Genomic DNA, 7,476 nt, shown 5'->3' on the forward strand with positions numbered 1-7,476 from the left:
GTGCTTGAGAGGAGTGGCAGTAGAAGTATAGAGTCAATGATTTTGCAAAGACGTTTGATGTGGGGTGGGGGAGATTTGGTAAGGATGAGTGATGAGCGACTGCCCAAGCAGTTATTATATGGTGAGCTGGAAGATGGCAGGAGACTAGCGCATAAGCCTTAACTAAGGTTTAAGGATTGCCTTAAAAATGCTCTAATACAGACAGGAATTCCAGCTGGTGATTAGGAGAGGGAGGCACAAGACTGCGATGGATGGAGGAAGATAGTGCATGATGGTTGTTCAAGGTTTGAGTGGGAGAGAGTGAAGTATGGGAGAATTAAGAGGGGGCTTAGAAGGAGGGAACCTATGGAAAGTAAGAATGTTGCTTTTTGTGTGTGTGTGTGTGTGCGTGTGTGTGGTTTATGGGAGGAGGTGTTTCAGTCATGCAGGCCTGGTGAACCATCAAAAATCTCACAGGAATCGACCCATGATAAACAGTGATGTGGCTATTAAAATTCGAACAGGCAGAAGCAAGAAAAAATGCCCCTTGTATTTGAATACTATGCAAATATTCTTTTTAAAAACTTTACATTTAATTTTTCCAAAATTTGTTTTCCATACGGTTAAAAAAGTTTCAATGACTGAAACCGGTACTGAAATGTTTTTTCTAAAATTATTTTAAAATTTTATACCCTGACCTTTTTCCACACGCACACACACACACACACACACACACACACACACACACACACACACACACACACACACACACACACACACACACACACACACACACACACACATACACACACACACACACACACACACACACACACAAAGGACGGGTTTCTGTCAGTTTCCGTCACCAAATCCACTCACAAGACTTTGGTCGGCTTGAGGCTACAGTAGAAGACACTTGCCCAAGGTGCCATGCAGTGGAATTGTACCCGGAACCATGTGGTTAGGAAGCAAGCTTCTTACCACACAGTTACGTTTGCCTCTTCGTTCTGAGTTAAAATGTCGCCGAGATCAGTTTTGTCTTTCGTCCTTCCGGCTTTGATAAAATAAACTCTAAGTGAAGTACCAAGGTCAATACAATCGACTGGTTCTTCCCACCAGGCAAATTTATGCCCCTTGTGTTTTTATGAGAAACGATAAAGTAACTAGAGGCAAACATGCACACCGCTAAATACATTTTCATTATTTGCTCACAGTCACGTGTAAGAGAGAAGCTATTTATTGGGTTGTCAAATAAATTCGTTCGTTGTTTTCTTTTCCTAAACAAAAGTTGTAGAGAATGAATAAAGCTACAATTAACCATAAAATAATTGTAAATAAGTATATCACTCGTGTTAATTCAAATAAACACTTAAGTTCATGAACCGGTGTCAACTCAATATTATATCCATTTCAAATTTATTCAAATAATACTGGAAGGGATTAAGAGAAAAAAAGACACGAAGGAGAAAAAAAAAAGCCAAAACAATAAACGAACGAATTTATCTGACAAGCCAATTGTTCGTTTGCTATCTTATTAGCTATCAAGCCAACCCCACGGGTGAGTCTACGTAAAATTTCTGGGTCAATGAGACCTATCATAATCTTTTGACCTAACATTGACATTTACAAGGAGTTCTTTAACTTGATATGTTCATCTGGTTTCATTTCTCTCGTGATTCGTAATAAATCTATCAAACATTAGCCGTTTCGTGATGACCAGGGCTTTTTCCCGCTCTCTTTAAAACGTGAATGTATTTTAGATCCTTTTAAGCGTATCTACAACCTCTACACAAATGGCTTAGAGATAAAGAGGAAGACCAACAGAAAAGAGCATCCGAATTGTTGATCTTTTTTGCCCTTTTATTTATTTGTTCATTTTCTTTCTTTCTTTCTTTTTTCTTTCTTTCTTTCTTTCTTTCTTTCTTTCTTTCTTTCCCTTTCCTATTCTTTTTAATTTCTTTCGTTTGTTTCCTTTTGCTCATATTTTATGGTATTAAAAATTGCGAGCTAGATAAGTCATGGTTGAAAATGAGATTAAAAAAAACAACTATTAGTTGTGTGTGTTTGTGTGTGTGTGCGCGCGCGCGCGCGCATGTATACGTTCATACATGCATGCATGCATACATACATACATACATACATACATACACACATACACATATATATATATACGTACATATATTCATACACAGTTAAATATACAAACACATGTGTGTGTGTGTATGAATGTGCGTGTGCGTAATGTCTTATTCAAGAGGAGAAAGTAGTGTTCGTAACCCTTCACAGAACGGGATCCCCAAGACTGCCAGGGACTGGGAGGTAGTTATCTTCAAACCAGAGACCAGGTTTGAATGCTTGCAACTAAGTGGACATAACTAAAGATACCCGATGTATGTATCAGGCAGTGACGATAAACTGGGCAACCGATGAAAAACCATGAAAAGCAAAAATGGCTCCTTCAGCGACAACGAGAAACTCCAGTAGGGCCATTTCTCATTAAAACCAAAATTAATCGTTTCGTGATGGAAGTGCTTATCTCCCCCTTGTAAACATAAAGACACAGGAAATGTGTCAAGACCGACAGGAAGCGGTGCTTCCTAGGGCTAAATAACAGTAGTATTATTCCCTTTCACGGGACTGTCACATTAAGTTGACAACATACCACCACTTTATAGTGTTACTACTGTATAAATCTCTCTGAGAGATTTAGAAATGTATTATTTCTATAAACAACACTTGCGTCATTACTTTTGACGTTGCAAATGGTTTGTTATATCCGGTCGCCCTTCAGGGGCCAGGAAGAACTTTACAAAAAAGTTCTCTAGCCACACCAAAACCAATTTTTGTCTCAAAAACCACGATACAAATGTGGTTAAGTTTATCATGATACGTAAGCATGATTCCATCTCGTGACGAAAAGAGCGTACATTGGGATGTTCACCGAGTGTGTGGATTCGAAGAGGATTCTTCCACAGACATCAGTGTTTTCAACTGTGTGGCACCTCACCAGTTGGCACCTTCGGATGCAAAACCTTGACGTCTCCGGCTGAGACTTGGGTGCGACTCGTATAATCTGAAGCAAAACCAAAGCAACTGTTGAAACACACGAAGAAGGCCGGCGTCATCAAAACTGAAAATTGTGTAACTAAAGAAAAATTTAAACAAGAAATGAAAAAAAAAAAGCATGGGAGGAAAAGAAAAGGTACAGTCAGTTTGCAAGAGATGTGAACGCCAAGACAGATACAGAGGATCGTTTGCAATGGATAAGGAGGCGTGACCTTAAGATAGAGACGGAAGCACTCATATGCGCAGCTCAGGAACAAGCATTAAGGACCAATTAAATGAAGTGCAGAATAGACAACACTACTGATAGTAACTAATGCAGAATGTGTGGTGAGAGGGGTGAAACGGTAGGGCACATCGTTAGCGAATGCCCGAATACAAAAGACGCCATGACAATGTAGCAAGTATGATACATTGGGAGCTCTGGAAATCACGGCCTACAAAGAGCAAAGACGTGGTATGAGCAAACTTCAGAAGGAGTCACTGAAGATGAGAATTGCAAAATCCTGTGGGATGCAATGATCCAGTGCGATCGCCCGATTAGACATCGGAAACCGGACATTGTTGTGGTGAATAAAAAATAACATTTATGATGATCGACATAGCAAGCCCCAGTGACAACAGGGTTAATGTGAAAGAAGAAGAAAAAACAAACTATGATGATTTAAAGTGGGGAAATACGAAGGTTGGGGTCAATGAGAAGAGTAGACGTGATACCAATAGTAATTGGTGCACTTGGAAGTATTAGCACTCAACTATCAACATGGCTGAGAAAGATCGGTGTAAACGTGTAGGTAAAACACCTACAAAAATCAGCACTGCTTGGAGCTGCAGGAATTCTTCTTAGGGTTCTTGAAGCATGACCAGTAAACAAGTGTCACCTCAGTCTGCTGGCTGTGGACACCTGATACTTTCCATTATATCCAGCAAAATAAGCTGTGGATTTTCATATAATAATAATAATAAAAATAATAATGGTTTCAAATTTTTCCACAAGAGCAGCAATTCTGGAGGAAGGGATGACCCCAGTATTCAACTGGTACTTATTTTGTCGACCCCGAAAGGATGAAAGGTAAAGTCGACCTCGGCGGAATTTGAACTCAGAACGTAGCGGCGGGGCGAAATACCGCTCAGCATTTCATCCGGCGCGCTAACGATTCTGCCAGCTCGCCACTTTTAGTAATGAAAATAATAATAATAATAATAATAATAATAATAATAATAATAATAATAATAATAATAATAATAATGAAAATAATAATGATAATAATAATAATAATAATAATAATAATAATAATAATAATAATAATAATATCGCAGGGTGAGAGCAATACTGAAGAAAAAGAATAAAAAATGGTCTGGGGAAGATAATAAAGAAGTTCTTACAGCCTTCTACCATGCCATATATTTCCCTACAGATAAATCTAATACTGTACAAACCTATTTAAACTGGAGACAGAAACACTTTGAAGTAAGACCCTACATAGACAGTAACAAACTTGCCAACATCAGAAGAAACATTATGAAAAAAAAATTACTAACTGAAATAGAGATTGACCAAATTAAACTAGCGGTAAGAGATAAAAAGAATGAAACTGCAGCTAAAGAAGATACTACAGAGGAAATAATTATAAACCAACCCAAGGCGGATGAAAATACAGTAATGATTGAAAGAGTTAAGGTAACTGATAGGCAAAGTGAAATACTCTCTGAACCAACCATAAACACTAAGGCAGGTGAAAATCAAATAGATGAAGAAAGTCATACAGAAATCGACGCAACAGAACTACATGATCTAAAAAATCAAATCATGATTGAATGGCTGAAAATTAAAGAAACCAGTATGAATGAATCGCAATTCTAACCAAAACCTGAAAATAATTGGTAAAATCCGCCTTGCACTTAAGGATATAATTTCAGCTAATGATGTTGATATTATAGATCTCAACCACCTGTACTATGCATCCGCAAAAATCTCAACGGTTCTATGTGGTGAAAAGATTAGAAAAAGACAACACTCCCACAAAAAGCCTTCTTGGCAAGAACGCATTCAACACCAAATTAAGCTGCTTAGATCTGACATAGAATGTTTGAAAAACCTTAAATTTGACAAGAGTATCAAACCTACAAAGACCCCAAAACTAAAGAAAAAATATAATGTGAAAACCATAGTTGACATTGATACCACCATAGAAACCATCAAGCAAAAGGTATGTGCTAAAGCTGCCCGTATAGCAAGGTATGATCATTCCGAGATAATAACATGTTCAAAAATAACCGCAAAAATTTCTACAGGAAGATAGGGAAAACACCAGTAACAATAAAGTCTGTCCCATCAAAAGAAGTGCAAGAATTTTGGAATAAAATCTGGGCATAAGATAAAACACACAATGAAAAGGCCCCTTGGATTGATAGAATATCTACAGACCTAGACTCCTTAGAGGAGCAAAAGTGGGAAGGGGTCAAGGTAGAAGATATAAGATCTGCTCTCAGGAGGTCAAGCAAATGGAAGTCTCCAGGAAAGGATAAAATTCCTAACTTCTGGTTGAATGCCTTCCTAGAGAGCCATGAACTGCTAACAAAACTTTACAACGATGTTTTGCAAAATCCTAGTTTGATGCCCTCTTGGCTAGTTAATGGTTTAACATTCCTGCTTCCAAAAAATGAGGAAACAAACGAACCAAAAAATTATCGACCCATAACCTGCTTAACAACAATGTATAAGACGCTAACATCTATCCTAACCGAGTACACCTATAGTTTTTTAAATAGAAAGTAGCATATTCCCTAATGAGCAAAAGGGATGTAAACGTGGATCTTATGGTTGTAAAGATCAGCTACTCATCAATAAGATGATCTTAGAAGATTGTCACAAGCGACACAAAAACTTGTCAATAGCCTGGATAGACTATAAAAAGGCCTTTGATAGCCTACCACATAGGTGGATTAGGAAATGTCTGGAAATGTCTAAAATAGCTTCTACTCTGCGTAACTTTTTATCTGTAAGTATGAGATCATGGAGAACCACACTGACGTTGAACAATGACAGTGAATCTCTAAATGCTGGAGATGTAAGAATTTCATGTGGCATTTTCCAGGGTGACTCACTATCACCACTCCTCTTCTGTCTAGCTCTAATACCACTCTCAAAATTGCTCAATGATGCACAGTATGGTTATAAAATATTTGATAAAAATATAAATCATCTCATTTACATGAATGATTTAAATGTGAACCTTGACCAGCAAAATGTCATAAAAGAGTTAGAACCAGCGGAGAGCTACAAATACCTAGGGGTAATTGAAGGGGACAATATCAAGCATTCAGTGATGAGGGAAAGGATTAGAAAAGAATGTTATCGCAGGGTGAGAGCAATACTGAAGACAGAGCTGAACGCGAGAAACAGGATCGAAGCGATCAATGCTCTAGCCATACCAGTCGTGACTTACAGTTTCAATATCGTTAACTGGTCAATTACTGAAATATGTAATGTTGACAGAAAAATACGAAAACTGTTGACAATGCATAGAACGCACCACCCTAAGGCAGGTATAGAACGTCTTTATCTGCCAAGAAAAGAGGGAGGCCGAGGACTTCTACAGCTGGCATTATCAATGAAGGTAGCCACAATTGGCCTAGACACCTATCTGAAAAACTCCTAGGACTGGATGCTAAAACTTGTCTTAAAACATGAAAGCAAGAAAGCATCTTACTCAGTAACAAAACAGACAAAGGAATATCTAAGTGAATTCCAATTGCAACAAATTCAAGAATTAGACGAACTAGAAACACCTGCAGAAAAAGCTAAGCGCTTGAAAACCCGTGCTAAAATTGCTGCCTTAGATATTATGACTGAAAAATGGCATGGAAAACCTCTCAATGGCAAATACCCAAAGAGAGCAAATAATGCAGATATTAACAAAGCCCTTACCCACCAATGGTTAATGGCCTCTGGCTTGAAATCAGAAACAGAGGGGTTTATCATAGCAGCCCAAGATCAATGCCTACCTACAAAGAACTACCAGGCCAACATATTAAAGAACGGCAGCTCCCCATTATGTCGTATATGCCAACAACAAAATGAGACCATCGATCATGTTGTCTCCATGTACAGTCTGCTTGCGCCTACAGAGTATCTCAACAGGCATGATAGAGCTGCACAATATATTCACTGGGTAATATGCAAAAACCTGGACTTGCCCCATGATAAAAACTGGTGGGAACACAAACCACCCCCAGTACTTGAAAATGATCACATTGCACTCCTCTGGAACTTCACCATTCAAACTGACAGAAAGATAGACGCAAATAGGCCAGACATCATACTGAAAGACTTCAGACAAAAATCATGCCTCCTCATTGATATGACCGTCCCAATTGATATAAACGTATCTGTCAAGACCTACCAAAAACTAAGCAAATATAAAGATCTTG

Source organism: Octopus bimaculoides, chromosome 7 (assembly GCF_046866305.1).
Source record: "Octopus bimaculoides isolate indiv1 chromosome 7, ASM4686630v1, whole genome shotgun sequence".
NCBI classification, from domain to species: domain Eukaryota; kingdom Metazoa; phylum Mollusca; class Cephalopoda; order Octopoda; family Octopodidae; genus Octopus; species Octopus bimaculoides.